This window comes from Macaca nemestrina, chromosome 1, assembly GCF_043159975.1.
Source record: "Macaca nemestrina isolate mMacNem1 chromosome 1, mMacNem.hap1, whole genome shotgun sequence".
In the NCBI taxonomy this organism is placed as follows: Eukaryota; Metazoa; Chordata; class Mammalia; order Primates; family Cercopithecidae; genus Macaca; species Macaca nemestrina.
In genome coordinates this window covers 192,151,513-192,174,549 of record NC_092125.1, presented here as the reverse complement: position 1 = coordinate 192,174,549, position 23,037 = coordinate 192,151,513, and the positions used below count along the sequence as shown (strand labels likewise).

Here is a 23,037-nt window from a genome sequence, read left to right as displayed (position 1 = left end):
CCAGGGTCACCTCCCTGTTTCCCTGCCAGGCTGCGGCCACCTATTGTGCCTGAAGTAGCAAAACTCATGGACTTATGGGACAGTATGTGTGGTGAGGAGATGGGTGAACAGGACCTGGGATCTGACCACAGCCCTACCATTAACTGGTCATGTGACCAAGAACAAATCACATTTTCCTCTAGGCCTCAGTTTCCCCTCCTGACAAACCGAAAACCTGAACAAGTCTGTCTCTAAGGACCCCTTCTGTTTAACTCCCTGTCAGGAGGTTGATTTCTTTACCAGCCAGAATCATTCTTTCTAATTAAAGGAAACAAACAGAGAGAACGATGTGTCTTTCTCTGCTGCTCCTGGAAGCCAGGACGGCCTCTAACTCTCAGAATATAAGTCAGATCCCCTTTTGATGACTGAAGGAATGCCTCCATTTGGTGGCAGTCTTCATGCCCATATAACCCAGGGATTTAAAGCACACCTGCATATCCATTCTTTTTTTTTTTTTTATGTTAATAATTGGGTAAGCTAGGCCTTTATCATTCTCATTTTGCAGAGTGAGGCTCCGGGAGGTGAGGCTTATCCAAAGTCCCCCAGCAAGCGTGAGGGAGAAGGGGAACTGGCTCCCAGGATATTATACCACAGCTGGCCCAGGTGGTTGGCCTAGGAGCTGGCCTCACCCAACAGGCAGGTAAGATACTTAAATAAAACAATAGCACACATCTCCCTGTATTTTTACACAAGCTTTCTTCATGCATGCAGAAACACTCTGAGGCATGAGTACCCAAAGCTTCACAGTGAGCTGTTGGGATGCCTAATTCCTAGAAGCCAGGCTCCACCCAGACCCAACATTCCAGAGAACAGGCAATACTGAGAACCATGCTTTGTCCAGGCAGAGAATCCTTGGTTTTGAAGACTCCAGCCCCTGCTGCTATCCCAGGCTTCTAAGCCCTTGAATCGAATCCAGGGCAGCAGAAGCTCTGCCACACAAGACAGGGCAATGCCTCACTCCTCTTGCTCCCCCAGGCCCTGCTGGCTGCAGGGCTCCTTCTCTGAGACTCCCAAGGGAGGACTGACTGCATGTGATCTGACCGCCAAACAGGGAGGGAGAGAAGATGAGGGCCCAGGGCCCTAGAAGAGAAGGAAGTAGGGTTGCAATTCTAGGCCCTTCTTCCAACCTGGCTCTTCTTCTTAATGTTCATGGTCTTGTACTGTTACTTTAAGAACATACTGATCCTGTCTTCCATATTTTACTGGAAACTCCTTAACAGAGTCTCCACAGTAGGTCCTCCAAATGCACTTGCGCAGTGCACAGCCTGCACAACCATTCACAACCTATGGCTTCTGGCCATCCCCTGCATAGCATGTATCACCACTGTAATTAAATAACTAATTGCATCATTACTTATTCTGTCTTCACAGAATATAAATCCTCAGGGGAGCACCAGGCCCTGTTTGTCTTGTTCCCAAGCTGTATCCCAGCCTCCAGCATAGAATAGGTGCTCAATAAACACATGCTGCACTAACGAACCCACCCAACCACTCATTCATGCATTCAGTTTGAAGGAGAGTGAACCTGCCCTGCAACTGAAGGTGACAGGCCTCTGTTGTGGTCCCAGCTCTACCAATGTGTGCCCTTGAGCAAGGCATTTCCCCTTTCTAGGTCTGTTTCCTCATCTATAAAATAGTGTGGGGTTTACTCTCCATGCCACATTTGCACGACCCCGAGGAAAAGCACTTCCTTAAATTTTGCACCCCGGGCACCTTGCTCACCTCACCCATCATGACCTGACCCTGGTTTTCTACATTTTCCTGGTTTTGTCCAGACCTGGGCTTATGGGAGATGCTCGGTGAAGTAAGGAGAGGGGGGTTTCCAGGCAGCATGCAGGGGACGCCAAGGTTAGGAGAGGAGTTGTTACTCCTGGGCTGTATCTCTGGGAGAGAAAAATAACAGACAGCAGTGCTTCCCCAGGAGAGCAGTGTCTTCAGAGGGCTTCTTCATCAGCCTTGTTTACCTGGAAGGAAGGAGGGAAGGGTTGGCTCAAGATCCAAGTTACCAAGTGCCAGGGCCAGGGGCAAACCCCAGGCACCCTGTGTTCAGATCCAGACCCTTCGGCATGCGGGCACAGCCTGGCTCCCATGAGTGTGGGGCACAACCAGTTTCAGCTGGCAGAGGCACACACAGTGGCAGAGGAAGGAGATGTTCCTTGGGGCAGATGGGACAGGAGCCTTGAGAAACAGGAGGGCTTATGGAGGAGGATGGGGTGGCATTCCTGGCAGAAGAGACGATGTCTGCATGGTGTGCCTGCAGGAGACCATGTTTCAAGGGTCTATGGCCACTTTCTTACTTGCAGAGTGGTCTGGCCAATGGGGACCCATGAGAGTGAGGCACAAGGCAAAGCTTAGATGGAGATAAAACAGAAGAGCACAACTACAGAGTCCTCTGCCTCCAGGGCATTCCAAGGACCTCTCCCCATCATGGCCTCAGCCTCCCTGTTGTACTGCATGCATTAGTTTTGTAAGGCTGCTGTAACAAATCATCACCAATTTAAGCCAAACTGAATGGCTTAAAACAACACAAACTTATTATCTGAGAGGTCTGGAGGTCAGACATCCAAAACGGGTCTCACTGGGCTAAAATCCAGCTGTTGACAGGGCTGCATTGCTTTCCGGAGGCTCCAGGGAAGAATCTGTTGCCTCCTTTTCCAGCTTCTAGAAGCTGCCCTCCTTCTTTGGCTCGTGGCCTCCTCAAAGACAACAATGGCCAGGTCAAGTCTTTCTCACAATGCATCCCCCTGGCACTGACCCTTCTGTCTCTGTTCACCACACTTAAAGGCCCTTGGGATTCCACTGGGACCTTGTGGGTAGTCCAGGACAATCACCCTATTCTAAAGCCAGCTGATTTGCAACCTTAATTCCATCTGCTACCTTCCCTCCCCTTTGCCCTGGAACCCACCATACTCATAGACTTCGAGAATTAGGATGCACACACCTTTGAGCGGGGCATTATTCTGCCTTTCACACTGTGTGAGACACATCTCCTCCAAATGGAGTTTTGGGAGGAAGCGGCCCAGGATGAGAGAGATGGGGTGGGTGGGGCGGGCAGGAGAGGGAGGCAGGCAGACACACACTCAGCCTCCTGGCTGCCTGCTTAGCACACATCACCCTTGAACACTTCGTCATGGTTCCACACTGAACCAGGCATAGGCTGTTTCCACAGTGACTGCAAAAGCAGGAGCAAAGCCAGAAATAACCCCACTGACATGGAAAACTTCCCCTTCCCATGGTACTTTGCTCTCTCCTTCTCCACTCCCCCCATCATATTATGGGAGGTTCCAGTGGGTTCTAAGTTGGAGGCTGAGGCCTTGGGGAACACTCCTCCTGCAGCCTGGCTCCAGCAGGGGGAACACAGGGATCTGACTGAGGGGCCTGGCCTAGTAACCTCATTTCCACACCACTGTGGTGAGCTTGGAGTCTCCTTCTCTCCTCAGCCTCACTGCCTCTGAGCCACAAGTCCCTACCAAGTCCCAACCGCTCCTTCTTGGATCTCTTGCCACCAAACATTGGGATCTACACTCTTGGTCTCTTGGGCCAGAAGCCCATGGGATGTTCTGATCTGGCCCCCTCGTTGGGCCTCTGGGAGGCCGCTGCCTGGTGTGGCCCTGCCTGGTGGGCCTGGGACCCACTCTCACAAGCCCTGCCAGCCCCCAGCCCAGTCCTTGCTCCTGGTGAGCCCTGCCAACCTGCTCTGCCTCCCTGCACCAGGAGCCCTATCTGGGAAGCTGGGCTCAAACTCTACCTTCTCCAAAAGCCCCTCTTTCTACAGGTTTTTTTCCTTAGAACAAGATCTCACCCACTGCAGGGGCTTAAACATTTGCTGAAATGTAGAGACCAATGAATGCCCGGGCCTCACCATCCGTACCACTCACTCATATGGCATTGTGTCTTTATGGCCCTGGGAAATGTCCTCCACGACTGTTTAATTTCTCATGTCTTTCATCCCAGTCTGACAAAGGAAAATGAAGTTAATGCACCTCCTACATGCTGGCCACTGAGCACAGTATTAAACGAGTATGCATTGGCGCATTTCATCCCTCACCTCCGCTCAACCATCATCACCGCCGTCTTACAGAGAAGCAACTGACTTGCCCAAGGTCACACAGCTAGAAGGTGGCAGGGCCCAGACTGGACCTCTGTATGCCAGACTTCAAAGTCTGAGGCTGCAGCCACCATGTCCCACTCAGGGGGCCAGGTGAGGAGACACAGAGATGATCAATGGCAAATGCTAAATGAAATGTGTCCAATTTGCCTCCTAGAAAGCCCTGAGCAGCTCAAGGTGTCTCCAATTTTTGTCTCTTTGTATGTACTGGGATTTGGCCTAAGATTTTATTTGGGTTTTCAAAAAGTTGGGAGGATATGGAGGGGGGTTACGCGAATTTAAAAGTTTGGAGGTCATGGACTGTAGGCCAACCCCATCCTTGTACCAATGACAAGACCAAGACATGGAAGTGGAAGTGACTTGCCCAAAGTCATGGCCTCTGCCACCGAAGCCGGTGAACTCTATTTGTTTCTCCCACCCAATCTTTGATGTAAAGGCCATTGTATGCTCCATTTAGCCCTTGGCACTGCTTGGCACAGAATTTAGAGTCCAATGTGGTATGCGTCCTGGATTCTGCTTTGACAGTGCTGCACACTTGATGGCTTGGTAGCTCAAATGCTCAGAGCCTCTGAGTCTTTGTCTGCACAGCAGAGCAGATGTGGATTTATTTGAGAAGGCACAGACCTGCTTTGGATCATGTAATATTAGGATCATGGGTAACAGACCTGGGCCCTGAGCCGCTGCTACGGGAAGATGGAAAGAGCTCTATATTTAGACTCAAAAGCCTCGAGTAGAGTCCCAGTTCTGATGCTCATCACTTTGCGGCCTGAGCCTCCCCCTTGACTTCACTGAGTCTTACTCTGGGAGATAAAAACGTCTCCCATAAGGGGTTGGGATGAATTGAAAAGAGGTAACACGTGTGGAAACGCCGAAGGCGTAAGAATCCTCTGGGTTGCAGAATCCCAGGCTCCACCTTCTCCCACTGTCTGATTCTACAGTTGCGGGGCAGGGCCCAGGAATCTGTATTTCCCCAATCTCCTCATTCCCCATCATAATTCTGTTGCAGTTAGTCAACAGGCCACACTGCAAGAAATCCCTCTAAAAAGTGCTCAATACGTGTTTGTTAAATACACGAATCCTTGAACATCTGTTGAGCTGCATATGGCTGCTGGGAGACATGCGCTGAAGGAAATAAGTAATTTTCCCCAAATACATTTCCTATGAATTCCAAATGATGGGAATTGGGTTGGGGCTTCTAAGACTAGGAGACGATGTGATAATAGCTTCCTTCTCCAACGAGCTCCTCCCATTAGATGGGGAGAGACCTGGCTGGAGAGTCACGCACAGTGGCTCAGGATCAAATGCGGGGAGGGATGCTCTGGAGACGGAGTCCCCTGGGGATGAGTTCCAGACCCTGTTCTCTTCAGCATCTTCATGAAGACAGGAAAGAAATAACTGAAAATATGCTCATTAAATCTGCATCTGGCACCCAATTTGGCAGGGTTGCCAAAATTCTGTAAGACTAGAATTAAATTAGCAAATTGCAAGTAAAATGGTTTTAAGCAGGCATGATGGAATTCATCAGGGCCAGGTGGAAGCTCATGGGGGAAGGGAGTCAGGAAAGCCCACATCCCCGGGGGTGTGAAAGCCTGGCCGGGAACGGAAACGGAAAAGAAACAAACAGAAATGACCCAAATCCTTAAGATTCACCCTTGGAAAGTGGGGGTAACAAAGGCAGCCCCACACTGCAAGGTGGCCAGAGGCTCCTTCTGGGAGCCAGGAGGTGTGGCTGGGCAGCACCTGGTTAAGGATGGCAGCTCTTCAAAAGAAGGTCAAGAAGAAAGAACCCGAGAGACTGCCAGGGAATGGGAGGGGTGGGTGCTTTAGACTGGCGGCCCTACAAGGACAGACACGTGGACGGTGACGTGTGTTGACGCTGCTGAAGCACCACTGCGTGCTTACTGATCTCACAGTCAGGGAAAAACACTGGGATGGGCATGGTGGGGGCAGGGGAGGTACAGACTCTGAGGAAGGAAGAAGAGGCTAGAAGCATTTCCTGGGCACTTGCTAAGTGTTAGGCACTGTGTTAAATATTTGTCAAGTATTATGATCTCATGTAATCATCATAACAATCCTGTAATGTAAAGATTTTTCTTTTCTCTTTATTTTCTTGTGCTTTCTTTTTTGTTTTCTGTGTTTATTTTTTTTTCTTAAATAAAGAGATATTTAAAGTAAGAAGTAGACAAGTCCCGCGTCATCCTCGCAAAGCCTATTCCCCAGATGAAACCACCAGGCATAGTTCACTGGGCATGTTCCCAGGCTGTTTCCCCGAGCGCAGAAACACTTCTACATGTGCACACACAGACTTAATTGTTTAACTTTTTCTGTGTAAAAATGAGATTGTCCTAAACATATTATACAGAAACCTTTTTCCAGTTAAGAATACATTCTTAATATCCTCCCACATTAGCACCTGAAGGATCATGTCTTTCTTTTGAAATGGCCACAAAGTATTCTCTGGCACAAATGTACCATAAACCTTTTAAGCATTGTCTCTGCTGGACACTGAAGTCATTTCCAATTTCTCTCTTCTACAAACAATGCTACAAGGGAGTACCTTTGTACACATATATCTTTGAGTACATATTTTTCTATAGCCAGGGAATTGCTGGACCAAAGTAGGCACAGTCAGCCCTCTCTATCTGTGGGTTCCATATCCATGGATTCAACCAATCAAGGATCAAAAATAGTTGGAACAAAAATTCCAGCTGGGTGCAGTAGCTCATACTTGTAATCCCAGCACTCTGGGAGGCCAAGGCAGGTGGATCACTTGAGTTTAGGAGTTCGAGACCGGCCTGGCCAACACGGTGAAGCACCGTCTCTACTAAAAATACAGGAAATTAGCTGGGCATGGTGGCGCACGCTTGTAATCCCAGTTACTTGGGAGGCTGAGGCAGGAGAATCGCTTGAACTTGGGAGGTGTAAGTTGCAGTGACCTGAGATAGCACCATTGCACTCTGGCCTGGGTAACAAGAGCAAAACTCCACCTCAAAAAAACAAAAACAAAAAACAAAATCCACAAAGTTCCAAAAAGCAAAACTTGAATTTGTTGTGTGCCAAGGACTATGTGATCCACATAAATGAAGTGATATGTAGGCAATGTATTAGGTATCATAAATAATCTAGAGATGACTTAAGTATACAGGAGGATGTGTGTAGGTTATGTGCAAACACTACACCATTTTATATAAAGGACTTGAGTAGCTGTGGATTTTGGCACCCTCAGGGGGTCCTGGAACCAATTCCCTATGGATACCAAGGAATGACTGTATATGCATTTATAATTTTCATTGACACCAATCTAGATTCTTAAGGACCTTTGGCTCTTGCCAGTACCAGATCTTCTCTAATTTTTTTTTTTTTTTTTTTTACATTTTGCTACCTCTAGGCAATAATAATCTCATTTTTAATTTACAATCCTTTGGTTTTTTTAGTGGCTAGAGCATTAGTCATATATTTACGGGCCACTTTTACATCTGTGTACTATCCATTTATCTTTTGCACATTTTTTAAAACTTGGTTATGTTTTTAGTTGGTTGATAGAACAATAATTTTCTAACTAAGAATTCTTTAAATAATAACTAATACATAGCTTTCTATGCACCTGGCACTGTTCTGGGTTCCTGACAAACTTCACAGCATTGACTCAAAGCCCTGAGAGGTGGTCACAGCAGTCCATGTTTATAGCCAAGGAAAGGGAGGCTCAGAGATGTCAAGTAACTTGTTTGAGGTCACACAGGTCAGATAAGAACACGCCAGAGTCTTAAGGACTAGCTAAGCTAACCACATCATCACCAATTAGTTGTTTCTGAAGCCTTCCCACATATCCCTTGCCATCTAATCCACAGAGAAAGAAAATTCTCCCTTAAAATTTCCCTCTCTGTTATTTATCCTTTGCTTTATTTGCAGAGCCTTTAAGAGAGTATTATTCTCATATGCCAGGAAAGGAAACTGAAGTCCAGTTTCTGACGAGAGGTTATCACAGCATGAAATTGGCCCCTAACCCCGACATGCTTGGGGACGTGCCTGGAGGAGTGAGGAGCGGGATTTGGGATGGGGCAGGATTTACGCATGGGGCCGAGGATCAGGGAAAGTGGAAGCTGAGGCAGGGCCCGGGATGGGAAGAGTTTTAAAGAGCAGGCCAGGCAGTCTACAGGACTCACCCCATGAGCAACGTGGAGCGGTGAAAGGCTGGGATCAGGAGTCAGGTGAAGATCGGCCTAGTGAGAAATCATCATCAAATCAGAGGGTGTCCCACCTCACTGGGCATTTCCACGGACCAGGCACACTGACCAGTGAAGAAGCCTGCCCTGCGAGGTAACAAACACACCTGTGTCCATGCAGGTGCTGGCAACTCCGCGTGTGAAAGCTAGGTTTGACAAAAGAGTTTTTGGTCTTTAGCGGCATTTTAAAATAAGGTTATTTTTTAGCTCCTAAACACCAACGTCACATATGGGTTTCTGGGTTACAAACCCACCATTGATCTGTCACATGAGCTTGGTTACCCTCGTCTCAATAAGCACACACAATACTTCTGCCTCCCATGAGCACTGCACGTAGGGAAGGGAGAAGGATCATTTGCATGCCATTTTTCTTCTGAGGAAAAAAGAAATTAAGCTAACAAAGTGGGAAAAAATGTGAGAAACTGACATGCTGAAACTAACACGCAGAAATAAGTTTTGAGTCACTGTTGTTTCACGTTAATTTTTTTAGCTTTGACCTCAGATAACCTTAGCATTTCCCCAAATGTTTTTCTGTGGAACTCTTTTCCAGCTACTCTGTGTGTGTCTAAATGTGTGTGTGTGCGCGTGTGTGTGTATGAAACATATATATACATTTGTTCCCTGATCAATTAATCTTAAAAAATTGCACATAGTACCCACCTCTACACACACACTCACATTCACAACCCTCACACATACACACTATTTTGCAGATACCCAATGCACTTTTGCATATTAAAGACTGAGAATTCCTACAGGATAAGGATCTTTATTGGCCATTGGACTTTCATTTTCTCCCTGTAACACATTTTTAGACCCCATGACACTTGTGGTCTACAAACACACCATGGGAAAAGCTGGACTGCTTTATTTCATAAGATCAGAGCTTGCTTAAAATAAAGAGCCCAGATATCCTACCCTTTTAAAAAACAGATGGGTTCTAATCAACCCATGATAATGATGGTTTCCTGCCCACCTGGGCATCTTGCGCCTCTCCTAGATTTCAGGGTGACACCAAATGTTCGCAAGCCAAGGCAAGAAACCGTTAGGAGGCCAGGTGTCCCGGACAGGCTGAGCTGTGTGGTTCAGCGGTTGCTGGGTGGGCCTGGATCAATCCCTTGCTCAGTGGCTTTCAGCCCAAGGGTCCCCAGAGACTCACCTAAGCCAACTCACTTGTTTTGTGAATGGAGAATGAGGCACTAAGCCCCTAAATCCCCTGGCCCCTGTTCTCTTTCATCCACTCCATGAGACACCTCTCCCTGGGCCTAAATGTTTTCTACTGCGAAAGAAAACCAGATCACCTTTAAAGCCTTTCCAGCCCTCTGACTCTTCTGACTCTGTTCTCCTTGCACCTACTCCTTCCCAGCTATCAGTCACTGCAATTTATTATATAGATATATGGTCACATGATATAGCTCTACAAGTAAAACCGTGTTTCTGTCTGTTATAGCATCGAGTGAAATTGAGTTGGTGAACCTTCACCAAATACAAAGGGCATACTTGGCATAGGTTAAAATGTAAGTTATACGGTATACATGAAATTCACTTGGGGGCAGTCCCTGGGGGAGACATCTCCAACAGAAAATTCCTCTGCCAGTGTTGTTACAGGCACTGGTTTATAATTTTGCTCCTTCTCACACAGGCAACTCGGGATAGTATGCTCGGGGTGACCAGTAGCAGAGATTTAATTACTTACTGACTCTTTATGGCTTTCCTAAGCAATCCAGAGGAGGACAGCTAGTGGAAGTGTATGTGGATTCATTCATTTATTTTTAAATAAAATGTTCATTTTGGAATAGTTTTAGATTGACAGAAAAGTTGCAAAGATAGAACAGAGACCCCATATATCTTCTACCCAGTTTCCTTTCATGTGAACATCTTACATAACAGGTATATTTGTCAAAACTAAGACATTAACATTGGTACATTACTAGTAACTATTTCACCAGTTTTTTCACTAATGTCCTTTTTCTGTTCCAGAATTCATGCCAGTATAGAACATGGTATTTAGTTGTCATGCCTTCTTCATCTGTGGATTTATTATTGTTTTCAAGAAATAGATACCATTCTCTACTGCATGCAAGGGGGTATGCTGGGTACTGTGGTGGATCCCAGCTGCCCTGCAGGGAGAAACACGGTGTCCAGTGGACAGCAAGTCTGGGCTTGAGTGTCCACTCTGCCCCTCATTTCTGATACAGTCCTGGGCTTGTCTCCCCACATCTAGAATTCTCAGGTTCCTCAACCGCAGTCTGGAGATAATACCTTCCAGCTTGTGACACAGCTGAATGAGACGGTCTACATGGAAAGACATTTTGAAGGCTTAAAGCCCTATCCCATGTGGCTCACTATTATTATTATTATTAATGTTGCTGTAACGATTATCATTAAGCAGACTTGATACACTGTTTCCAAAGCAGGACAGCCCAGAGACTGAGCTGTCTGACCGAGCTGACCCTTCCAGCTTCAAATGAGATGTTTCCATAGACCTCCATGTGCCCCATAGAGAAAGGAAATTTTCCTTAGTCTGTTCAGTTCTATAGTTCCTTTACGGCTCCACTCATGGGACATCGTATCAGTGACACCTTCTCTGACCATCCTACAGAAAAGAGCCTCTGAGGCCGGGCCTGGAGGCTCATGCCTGTAATCCCAGCACTTTGGGAGGCCGAGGTGGGCAGATCACTTGAGGTCAGGAGTTCAAGACCAGCCTGGCCAACATGGTGAAACCCTGTCTCTACTAAATATATAAAAAGTAGCCAGGCGTGGTGGCGGGTGCCCGTAATCCCAGCTACTTGGGATGCTAAGGTGAGAGAATCACTTGAATCCAGAAGGTTGTAGTGAGCAGGGATTGTGCCATTGCACTCCAGCCTGAGTGACAGAGCGAGACTCCATCTCAAAAAAAAAAAAAAAAAAAAAAAAAGAGAGAGAAAGTGAGAGAGAAAAGAGCCCCTGAATCCCTCCCCATGGCATTCTCTAACTTCCCACCCTGCTTCATGCTTCTCCACGGCACTGACCCCCATCTGACACATTCCCTATTGCCGTGTTCCTTTGTTCACGATTGGCCTCTCTCCACCAGTTTATGAGCTGCCTGAGAGCCCCAATTGTGGTCTGTTTTGGTCACTGCTGTACCCCAGTGCCTAGAGCAGCCCCTGACATATAGTGAGGGCTCAACAGATGTCTGCTAAATAAATGACTATATGTTTGGTTTTACTCTGTAATCTCTTGCCTCCACCCTGGTAACTTGAAAACAACTCTTTACACCTAAACATACTGTTGAATTCAAATAAGAGCAAAGCTCTTTGGCTCAGAGCCCTTTGGGTCTTCTTTAAGAAAAAAAAATAGGGTAATGCCTTTCTTTTAATTTAATTTAATGTCATTAACGTTTCTTTGCTTGCCCTCTCTCCCATAAGTGGCTCTGCCAATTAGAAACCACAGTCTCTTCCTTGTCCAGAGCCTGTCTGCTGGCTTCCTCACACAATCAATTCCAACAGAGTCCAGGCTAGAAAAAGCTGGTAAAATCCCCACACCCCCACACGCAGCCAGTTCACTTCCTTACTGTATTCACTCAGCACTTGCACATCAAAGGCCTATGGACTTCTCAGAGCAGGAAGAAACCCAGGGGATCCCGCAGGCCAGCCTGCAGCTGAGGACACTGTGGTTCAGACAGGGGAGGGAACTGGCAAATGACACACAGTACTTAGAGGCAGTTCCAGGAACAGAACCCAGGACTCCCAGCTCTGTACCCTGGCCCCGATTCCTTTGTGGGCTGGAACCATCTCCCCATGCACACCTTTCACCAAGGGACACGTACGTGCTTATTACCTGAGGCTCTACTCTGATTGTCTGCCTACCCTGACCATTCCTGGGTATTGGAACTTGGGAACTGATGGGCTGAGGTGACTCTCCAAAGCAGCAATGCACCAGGCAGCAGAGTTAAGAGCCAGACAGAAAGGAAATGGGGGTTGCATTTGTTCAGAGCCAGGTACTTCATATGATCATCTCAACTAACACTCACAGTACCCTGCAATGAAAGCATTATAACTGCATTTCATAAATGAAGAAAATGAAACACAGAGAACTTAGAAATGCAGCAAATTACGCAGTAAGAAAAGGGAGGACCAGCATCAGAATCCAGTTCCTCCTGGTAAGAAAGCCCTTGTTCTCTCTGCCTGACCACTCTATCAGAGATCCTAAGGCCTAGAAAGCACTCACAGCCTGTTGGGCTGGGTCCCTAAAAACAACAAAATATTCCTCTGGGGAAGTAACCAGAATGATCCCATTCTAGAGATGAGGAAATTGAGACCCAGAGAGGAAATGCAACTTGCACATGGCCATGTGGCTTGTGGGTGGTGGATTTGTTCAACTCTGAGCTTCTTGAGGACACAGGCTCTCTCCTAGTGCTTAGCCCAGAGCTGAGCCCCCGGAAGGACCCAATCCACTGTTGAATAAATGAATAAACGACAGTAAAGTGAGAAGCACAACCTCCCGAGACTCCCACAAGTTGGGTGTTTACACCCCAATTTCCCCACATGGTGGCCTCAGGAGCAAGAGACCAGGCTGATATAGGTGAGTACAAGCCTGAACTCACACTGATATCCAAAGCTCACCTCCTCATCTCTGAGCCCATTGATCTGTCAGAGGCATGGGAAGTGATGCTGGCCCTGGTCCCCATTCAGCCCCTCAGCTCTCCATGGAGCAATGGTTATGCAATGAAGAGGTTTAGGAAGATGGTGGAGCTGGTAATTCTTTCACCCAAAGGCTGATGCTTATGGCATGGAATGTACCTTCCTCCCAAAGGCTGGTGTTTGGGGCAAATTGGTCTATTTTATTGCCCCCTTTAGGAGCAGCTGATTCATTCGAAATACTGCAGTTTTTATTATTCTCATTAATTTTTCATCCTAACAACTGAAACTAGTTATTGTTTATGGTTCACCTACTAAGTGCCAGGCACAAGTATCTAATGAGACATCTGTCACCCTGTAGGTAATTGTGAGCATTCCCACATCACAGATCAGGAAGCTGAGGTTTAGGAGAGGCAAAGCAAATAGGAAAGGCACAGGGCTAGAAAGCAGGAGATGTAAACTCCGGTCTGTGGGACACCATCGCTCATGCTCCTACCATGTGGCCGTTGTAGGTCCAGGACAAGGGGGTCGGAGCCACAGCCAAGGACAGATGGAAATGGGAGGCAGATGGAAGGCCTGCCTGACTTCCTGGGCCTCCTGCTGGCTGGGCTTCTCATCCCAGGCAGAACATCTAGCACTGGGGCACTTCTCCACATGCCCACATGCTGTCCCCAGACTCTCCCCAGACAATCAGGGTGGAACTTGTAGCTCTTCTGTTCAAAGCCCTCAGGTGACAGCATCTGGTACCCCTGGTTAAGAACCACTGCTCTCAATTCTCAGACCATTTTCTTACAACTACACCCTTTTCTGGAAGGTTCTAAAATGTTTATTAAGAAATTTGTTAATTGATTTACAAAGAATATCACACCTCAAAACCCCTGAGACCTTCCAATTCTAAGATTCTCCCAAGCAACAATAACTCATTCAGAAATGCATGTGAAGGTTCGTCTTTATTAACCATGACAATTATTCCCAAAGAGCGTGATGTTTATAAAAAGGACTGTGGAGCCCAGAGTCCTGGGTTTGAGTCCTAGCTCTGCCGTTTACCAGCTATTTGACCACAGGCAACTCAACTCAACCCAATAGTTATTAAAAGTATGGACCCAGAGCCCTGGGCTGGGAAGACTAGGGACACAGAAGCAGACAAAAAAAGTCATGATCCCTCTTAGCTCTGAGTTCCTCATCTGTAAAACAGGAACCAGCAGTTACCAAGTGCCTACTACATGCCGGGGCCTTGACGTGCATGTTCTCATTTCACCACACCAACAGCCTTGGGAGGCAGGTTCTCCTGTGATCCTGCTCTGCAGCAGAGGAAGCAGGGGCTCAAGGGGGTGAAGTGGCCTGGGTGAGCCTGCGGCAGTGTGTGGCAGTGTCTGCGCTCTTTCCATCCCATCCCCCGCTTGGCAGATTAGTCCACAGAGTGAACAGGATAATAAGGGAGAGTGCTCTGCAGCCGATCAGGAACCGCACAGATGTATGACATCATGGTTATTAATAATGGAAGCAGCACAACTAATTCACGATCCTTCCAGATGGACCACCTGAATGGTCTCCTGCAAACCTCCTGCAAACACAGCATCAAATTCTGTAACAGTAGAGCTAAGAGGAGCCTTAGAAGTCTGACCTTCTCCTCATTTACAGGGGTTGGGGATGGACAGATCTAGAGGGCAGCCCCGCCCCACAAAGCCCAGGATGCACTGTTTGGCTTTAGTGATTGAACCAGGAAGATAAGTAGGTCTCAGATCAAACACCAGCAGTTACCCCCTCCAAAGGGTGCTGGCAAGAAAATCAGCAGCGAACTGCAAGTACGGCCTCTTCCTGGTCCCTAGCCCAGCTCCTTTCTTCTACAGGGCCTTTGTACCTGCTGTTCATCTATGACAAATATTCTTTCCCCAAAGCTTTGCAAGGCTGTCACTTCTTCATTACTCAGATCTCAAGATAAATGTCAGCTCCTCAGAGAACTCGCTGGGCCCCCACGTGTAGCTTCTCCCATTCCTCCCTGGCATTCTCCATCACACAGCTTTGTTTGAGTTTCTTCAGCGTGTATATGATGACTTAGCTTTATCTGATTCACTAATATTATTTCTCTTCCCACTGGAATGCAAACTCCCTGAAAGAAGGGCTTAAATAGTTTTCACTGCTGTAGTCCCTAGAATGGTGCCCAGGGCCCAGCAGGCACTCAGCAGACATGTTCACCAAACCCCCCTGGATGTTGGCCTGGGTCATGGCCATCCTAGCATCTGGCAGACACTCATTCAATAAATGCTACTGACCCTCTCCTCTATGCCAGGCCCTCTGCTAGATGCTGCAGTTCTTGCCCTCACAGTGCTTTGACATTGATTAAAACAAACAGCACAGGAGAAGCCAGAGCTGTGGCTGTCCAATCACATGCAACTAAGCAATAGCTGGCCAATATCCGCAAGTATGGCAGAAAATGGAAGAAACTGGGAGACATGGAGGAAATGTGGCATTGGGTTGGCCCTGCAAATCACTCCCATGTGCTCATCTTGGGGAGCTGGTGCCAGGCCCCCCTCCACCAGCTCTGGGGACATGGGGACAAGCAGACATCCCCATTACCACAACTACCTCATAGTTGCAGCCTAGAATACAATGGGATGAATGTGTGTGTGAGAGTGTGCGTAGGAGCAGATGTGTAAGTGTGAACAAGTATACAGGATTGCATAAGCCAGAGTGCATGGGAGCAGGTGTGTGTAGAGGAGCAGGGTTGTGTGCAAATGAGTGTACAGGATGGCATGTGTGAGTGTGTTGGAGTGGGCTGTGGGTGTGTGCACGTGCAGGAACAAACTTGTGTGTAGAAATGGGTGTTTGAGTGTGTAAGAGTGCACACACGTGTGTATGTGTGCATGTGTGAGAGATGACTGTCGTACCATTACCGAGCTCTTCACCACAGGCTCCACATCTGGTTGAACTTTACATGCTAAAGTCCCCAAAAAGAATGGCACAGAGTAGGTAACTGATCATCACTTAATTCATTCAACAATAAATCATTTGAATCTTTATGTTTTTTAAACATATTCTGCGAAGTGTCCATACAAAGCAGCAAGACTGGTTCTAGAGGAGAATTGTCAATTTCTCAATGTCATTCAATGAGGTGAGAGCACTGGATGGGGAGTCACGATGTGGTCCATGCTTTACCACTAACTACTGGGTGATCTTGGGCCACTGTTCAGCTGTGTGACCTCAGATGAGCCTCTTAACTGTTCTGGGCTTCTGCTTACTTTCCATTAAAACAGAGCAATTAGAATTTAGCTCTCAAAGTTTGGTTGCAACTGTACAACACTACATCATCTCTGTGGGTAGCCCCTGAAGCACTGTTTCCTTGGAGAGCAAGCCTACTAACTTGAAAAGGGCCCCAGAGCCAACTAGAAAAAAATGCTGGGCTGGACAAAGTTAAACAGATTCTTTTATTGCAGGACTTCTCAGAGCCTTTCATTTGCCAGTATGGATTGTAATTGGCCAAAAGGGTAATACAGAGCTTGCACAATTTGCCATTCTTACTCTAACAGGGAAACCTTTACTGGTGGAACAGCTTTCAGAACTAACAATCCACCGAACACACTGGGAAAATCTGCTACTAGGCACACAGGACACTTCTTAGTGACCCCTTTTTTGCAGATGATGGAACAGAAAGCGTGTTCTAAGTCACAGAGCAAAGCCATGACAACTACCAGCCCAGAAATCATCCAAACCACAGTTACTGGCACGTGCACAAGGCTTTACATCTACAAAACAATTTTTACTTACATGATCTCAATCTTTCCTAAAAACATACCTCTGAGGACACTCATTCCATTTTTGATAAAACACAGCCTGAAAGAGATGAAGGAGTCTGCCCAGAGTCACTAAGGGATAGACCCATAATTTGGCTCTAACAGTTTCCCCTACGTCCTTGATGAAACATCAGTCAATACATTATATTTTTATAGATAAACAACTGTGGTCACTATGCAGAGATCCCTGCAAGATGCTAAGGCTGATGCCATCTGCACCTGTTTTGCAGCCACCACCACTTCTGTCTGAAGCCCAAGCACCCTGCTCTGATTAAGGGGGGTTGCGGAGGGTGCTCTCTCAGAAATGCCCCTGGAGTAGAAGCCGCTCTGGAAACACCCAGGCAGTGAGGTGGGAGTAGCTCTCTCCCAGTCGCCACACCCTCCTGACCATGCCAGGTACAACCCGATAGGATGTACCCCCAGTGCCAGGTGTCATTATGCCGGGAGGAGGGGCTCCTTGGGAAGATCCAGAGCAATGCTAGTTTAACTCACTCCCAATGAGCCCTGAGGAGCCCTAGGCTGGTGGGCTCTGACAGACTGAAACTGCATGGCCTGGGGGGAAGCTAGGGCTGCCAAACCCATTCAGCAGCTCCCGCCGGGTGTGCCGTGTCCCACGATGTGCGAGGGTGCGAGGGGTGAGCGCTGCGCCAGGGTGAGAATCTGCACTGGACACAGGAGGCTGTACACGCCAACGGCCGCGCCAGGCGCAAGTGTGCCAGAGAAGTATGTGAACGCGGGAACGCTTGTGTCGCCCGAGGGTGGTGACAGAAGTAGTGTCTGGGAAACGCTGGCTGAGAGCGCGTGCATCAGGCCACCGTAGACTGCGAAGAAGCCGGGGCCCCTCACTCCAAGGGTCCCGAGAGTTGGCACCGACGCACTACTGCACGCGCGCCCGCGCCCAGCCCTCTCCCACCGATGCGGCTCCCTCCGGTCCCTCTGCTGCCCGCTCGGCGATGCCCGTTCCCTGGGCTGTCAGGCCGCGGCGGGGGCGCGGCGCGCGAGGCGCTCGTTGCTTACCTGCGGGCGGCCGCGGCTCCGCTGCTCTGGGCTGGGCTGCGCCGCGCTGGACTGGGCTGCGCTGGGCTGCGCGCCCGGCCTCCGCGCGGCTCGGCAGCGCCCGCGCGCTCGGCTCCGCCCGGCTCGGCTCCGCCCGGCGGTGCCCCGGGCGCTCGCTGGCGGCCCACGCGGCGCGGGGTGGGCGCGGGGCGGGCTGGCGGGCGGGCGCCGGCGGCGGGCGCGGCTCCGGGCCGCCCCGCGGCCGCTTGGAAGCTCCTTATTTGGGCAGTGATGTCAGGGGAAGTCGCAGGGGCCGGACCACCCACTTCTTTCCATTCACTCCCCAGAGTTTCCTGTCGCCGAGCACGGGGACCCCGCCGCTGGCCCGCGGCGCCTCTCCCGCCCGCTTGGCCTCACTGCCGGCCACTCCGGGATGCCCTCGCGGCCGGGGTCGCAGATGGGCCCGGGCGCGGCTGGCGGCTGCCAGGGGAGGGTCTCCTCGCCCGGGGAATCCCTGGCTGCCGGCGGCCGCGGGGAGGGTCTGCGCGCCGGCCTCCTCGGTGACAGGCCGTGTCACTCCGGGCGCCGCCCCTCCCTCCGCGCCCGCCCCGGCTCCCGCGCTGTCTTCTCCTTCTAGGCCCTCTAGGGAAGGCAGTCAGGGAAGCCCCGGTCGCCGCCGCCGGGGCCCTGCCGCTCGGCGCCACGCCTTGGTCGCACCCGGGCCCAGCGGGCGTCCATCGCCGTCCCCAAAGTGTGCGCTCCCCGCCTTCCCCCTGGGTGCCAGCCCGGCTCCGGGAAGCCCGCGCCTCCCCAGGCGGGAATCCGCTTTAATGAGCTCTGGGCGGGGCAGGCCTGCCAGGGCCTCCCTGGGCTCAGGCCTGGGGTGGGGGCGGGGGACACCCCGGGGCTTCCCAATGGCTTGACTTTACCAGAAGCTGCTGGATCCAGGGATTTGGGCCTGAGTCACTCTGGTCCTTGCTCTGGCCAGGACCAAGAACACTTGAGCCAGCTCCCAGCCAGGCCCCCACAGGTCTGCGGGAAGGCCAAGATCCTGAGATCTCTCTCTGATCTGTTATTTCACTGATGCCCACCAGCGGTTATTTGGCAGAGGTCAGCCCTCTGCCACAGTGGTACCAGGGCTGGCCCTAGGTTTGGCTGACTCCAGAAACAGCCTCAGGAGGAGATAATGGAGCTGGGGGTGGAGGGTGTAGAGTGGGGTTAAGCCAGGACTAGACTGAGGTAAGTTAAGTGCCTAGGATACAGAATGTAACCAACCACTCCCTTTTAGGGTCATGAAAGTTTGAGGTCCCACAGGAGAACTAAGCACTATGCTGACCCAGGTTTCCAGGGGGATCCTTGGAGGCCCCAGGTCTCCTTTGGCTCCAAAGTCATGCCCTCAACTTCTCTAGGCCCAAAGGGCGCATTGGTGGCCTTGGGCATTTGTGTGTCTTCATACAACAGCCTCTGATGGAGCCACCACCCTTCCTCCAAAACCAGAGCAAATAGACTCCTCCCAGACCCCCGGCTTTAATGGAGGGAACTCCCGCTTTCTAAGGGGCACTACACTCCGAGGGGCAGAGAGGAGGAAGCTATGGCTCTAGGGCTTGCAGAGAGTCAAGGCAGGTGTGACTGCAGCTGGACACCGGTCTGCACACGCACGTACACGATTGCAAACCCAGTGACCAGCTGCCAAGCTGCCCAGCTGTTCTGTGGATCACCACCACCCCAGTCTCTCTCAACTTCCATCAGCTCCCAGGGCCCAATCCCAGCTCTAATTGGGTCATCCTCCTTCTGACAAAGCCCCAAAGGGAAGGACCACACTTCCTGATCTGGCATGCAAGGCCCCACGGACCAGCTGCATCTCCCAGAGCTCAGTCCACCCTGCCATTTGCCCAGCCACCACCCCCAACACGCACCACTTTGCACCAATTTCCACTTCTTGAGGTCTTCACACAGGCTTTCCCTTTGAAATGTCTTCTCCACCCCTCCGGCTGTCCTTCATACCCTGAATCCAAGCCTGCCCTTTATACGGGTCCTTCTCTTGAGCAGGGCAACTGGGGTGGGGTGCCCCCTGGGACAGATGCCTGCTCCTCACTCCACTCCTGCCCTGCCCCCACTGTCCTGCTTCCTGTTTTCTGGCTGAAAGCAACTCCAAGCAGAGGAGGTGGGTGCCTTGTTATAATTCATATGCCCTGAGGGGTGACATTTTATCATTCACACACACAGGCTCAGATGACAGCCTTGCTCCTGCCCTAAATCGAAGGACATCCTCCTCCCCTTTGAGAGGTGGCCTGGCCTCAAGGGACCCTCCCAATGGATTTGGTCACCTTCCATGATGCCACAGGCAACTCAATAGTTCCTCCCTCTACAGACTTGCCCATCACCTCACACTGAAGTCAGTTATTGGGGGCCTCCTCTCCCTCAGACTGGGAGCTTCAGGGAACTTTCCATCTTGATCCTTCTCCCCTCCCAGGACTGATAAGTTTACAAATGTTTAAGTGAATGAATGCTCCTGAGGAGCAAATCCTAAGACAAACTAACCAGAGGAGGGGAAGAATTTACCCAACCCAGAACTGTGGCTGATGTCCTACGGTCTCTGGGTGGGGGCTGGGATGAAAGGCGGGGTTCTCAGCTAGACTGGCTTGAATGCTCAGGAGACTGGGGTGGCTTGGGATTTGTCTCCTTCCTCCTTGCTCTTGACAAACTCCTCTGCAGCCATCAGCAAGCCTGGGATATCCCCCTGCCAACCCCCAAAAACACGGAGTCCTGAGCTGGCCCTAACGAGGTGGAGGGGAAGGATGAAGGAAAATGCAATTTGTCAAGTCCCTTCATTGTACCAGACACAGTCAGACTTGATTCCCCTGAGCCTTCCAAGCCACATGGGCCTTTCCAGCGGTAGTCATTCTCCAGGCCAGGAGTGTCAGCTGGGGAGCCTTCACCTAGCTCCTCCCACAACCATCTGTCCCCACTTCAAGACGCAGCCCCCACCTCAGTTCCGGTGCCAATTCTCACTGGAAGCCAGAAGGTCTTCAGGACTCCAGCCTCAGAGCTCAGAGAAAGAAGGTGGGGGTGGGCAGTCCTGCTTAGAGGCTATCAGCCTGACCTCGACTCTGCTCTGCAAGCCCCCACCTGCGGACAAGGCCCCCACTGCTCTGCAGAAAGGCAGACTTGGGGTGCAGGTCACCTTTCCCACACTGTATCTGAAAGGCAGGTGGTACCAGGTGCCAGTTCCTCCCCATCCCCTGCAAGCAACTGGGCCAGGTCTTGAGAAATTCCCAGTACTTGGCCCTAGGGGCCTTCCCACATTCCTCCATTCCTCACACATGAATCAGGCACCATCTCTGTGCTGGGAACATATAACACACAAGCCTGTGTTCATGGATGGAGACTGACAGGTAAACAGATATCCCAGTGTAACTCGCTAAATGTTACACTGCTGTTTGACAAGGTTGGAGAGGGGCGGACTAGGGGGCATACGAGATGGAAAGATAAGATTCATTCTACCTCTGGAGCTACAATTCAAGAAAACTGTGATCCAGGTGTCCCAGGCTAGAATGCTGAATGCTTGTTTCCATGGAAATGTTACACAGACACACACACACACGCACGCGCACACACACACACACACGGCCTGGATCTGCTGTAAAGCCAGCATCACACTGTAGAGACTTTACAAGCTAAAAGAGATTAGAGCAGAGGGCAGTGTTGGCATCTGATCTGCCATCTAGAAGACTATCTCTGTGGAGTTTTGTTTCCAGCTTATAACGACAAAATTAGACACACTTCTGGAACCCACTGTTGCCCCCAAGGAGCTAGGGACCACCACAGTGTGTTGGGAGCACTTTTAAGGTGGGGTGGAGCTGAGCAACCAGGCCCTGTGGGCCTTCTGGGTTAATTATATTTAGGTCTTATACTGACTTAGCAACCATCCCCTCTCCATCCTCCATCCCCATTGCTGTGCTTCCTGGACTCAGATGCTTTGGTTGTTTTCCTATTTGGGGTGTGTGTGTGTTTGTGTGTGTGCATGTGCACGTGTGTGGTAGGTGTGCTCGTCATAGACCTGTTGCACATATGAAGCTTCTGTCCTAGGACAGATACTAGAGTTTGCATTTTATGGACATCACCTTCCTGAGGTCCAACCCTCCAGACTCAGTTCCCATCCTTTCTCTCCAGCCTGAGAACCGTGTTTCCAGCTTCCTGACTCAGTCCTTAACCCGATACTGTGGATAACAGCATGGGCCTTGGAGCCACATAGACCTGGGTTCAGACTCCAGTCCCACACTTAGTGTGTCACTTTGGGCATGTTAGTTGATGTCACTGATCTTGACGTTCTCATCTCCAAGGGCTGCTGGGAAGTTTTGACAAGATAGTGCAATAGAACTCTTCAAAGTACACAATAGTAGGTGCTCAGTGAACAGTAGCATTGATTACTGTCCTCCCATGTGGTGACTCAGAATCCTCCTCCTCTTATACTGCTCATCTTCATGGATGTGGGCATCAATCTTCTCAAGCCCGAAGCCAGAAGCCCTTCTCCATGCCTGGTGCCTCAGTTCAGGCCACCATCACCAACAAGTTCCAACAGCCTTCTCCCTAGCGCTGTGCCAAGCTTACCCCTGCAATCCATTCTCCACACAAGTAGAACTCTCTAGCACACATTCAAGTGGATCCCTGTTCAGCGAAACCACCCGATCTATTAGGGCCTTTAACAACAGAGCCTCAGTTTACCAATCCAAACCTCCCTCTCTGTACTCTCCCCATCCACCCTATGCTCCCACCATACAGAATCTCTCACTGTTTCTGAGCCTGCCAGGTGCATTTTGCACATGCAGTTCCCTATAGTTTTCGCCTCACCCATCTACTTGGCTGGCTCCCACTCAGCCTTCCAGGCCAGCTCTGAGGCCGCTTCCCTTGTGAAGGCTTCCCTGGCCCCCAGGTAGTGTTGGCCACTTGCTTCGCCATGAGCCTCCAGCACTTGATACAGACTGTCCTGGCTTGTGTCCCACTGTGAGGGTCATTTCTCATGTGTCTGTTGCCCCCTTAGATTCTGCATCTCTGTGCATGACCAAATCTTAGCTCCAGGAATGTCACAGATATTCAGATCATACTGAACTGTTAACACACGGCTGTTCTCACCATCCTGCCTGGTAACCAGCAACTACAGGGGGCCAGCTGGCCTGAAGCTCATGGAATAGTTTTCCCCAAATGACAAAAGCATCCTCTTTTCCTATACTTCAAACTGAGACTTGGGTCTGGCCTGGGCC

The 23,037-nt window shown here is 50.0% G+C and overlaps 1 protein-coding gene across 6 annotated transcripts in view; it reads right to left on the bottom strand.

The window, feature by feature from the left end:
* The window catches only part of LOC105494835 (HIVEP zinc finger 3), a 424,702-nt gene that overhangs the window by 139,781 nt on the left and 261,884 nt on the right, over positions 1-23,037 (bottom strand). The window contains exon 1 of one of the 6 annotated variants that reach the window (XM_024797054.2): positions 17,798-17,863. The exons of 4 other annotated variants lie outside the window; for them this stretch is intronic. The gene's annotated coding sequence lies outside the window, so the exon portion shown is untranslated. Of the gene's footprint in view, positions 1-1,816; positions 2,052-17,797; positions 17,864-23,037 lie in introns of those variants that run through there. One more of the 6 variants, XM_011763709.2, reaches the window with a different exon arrangement.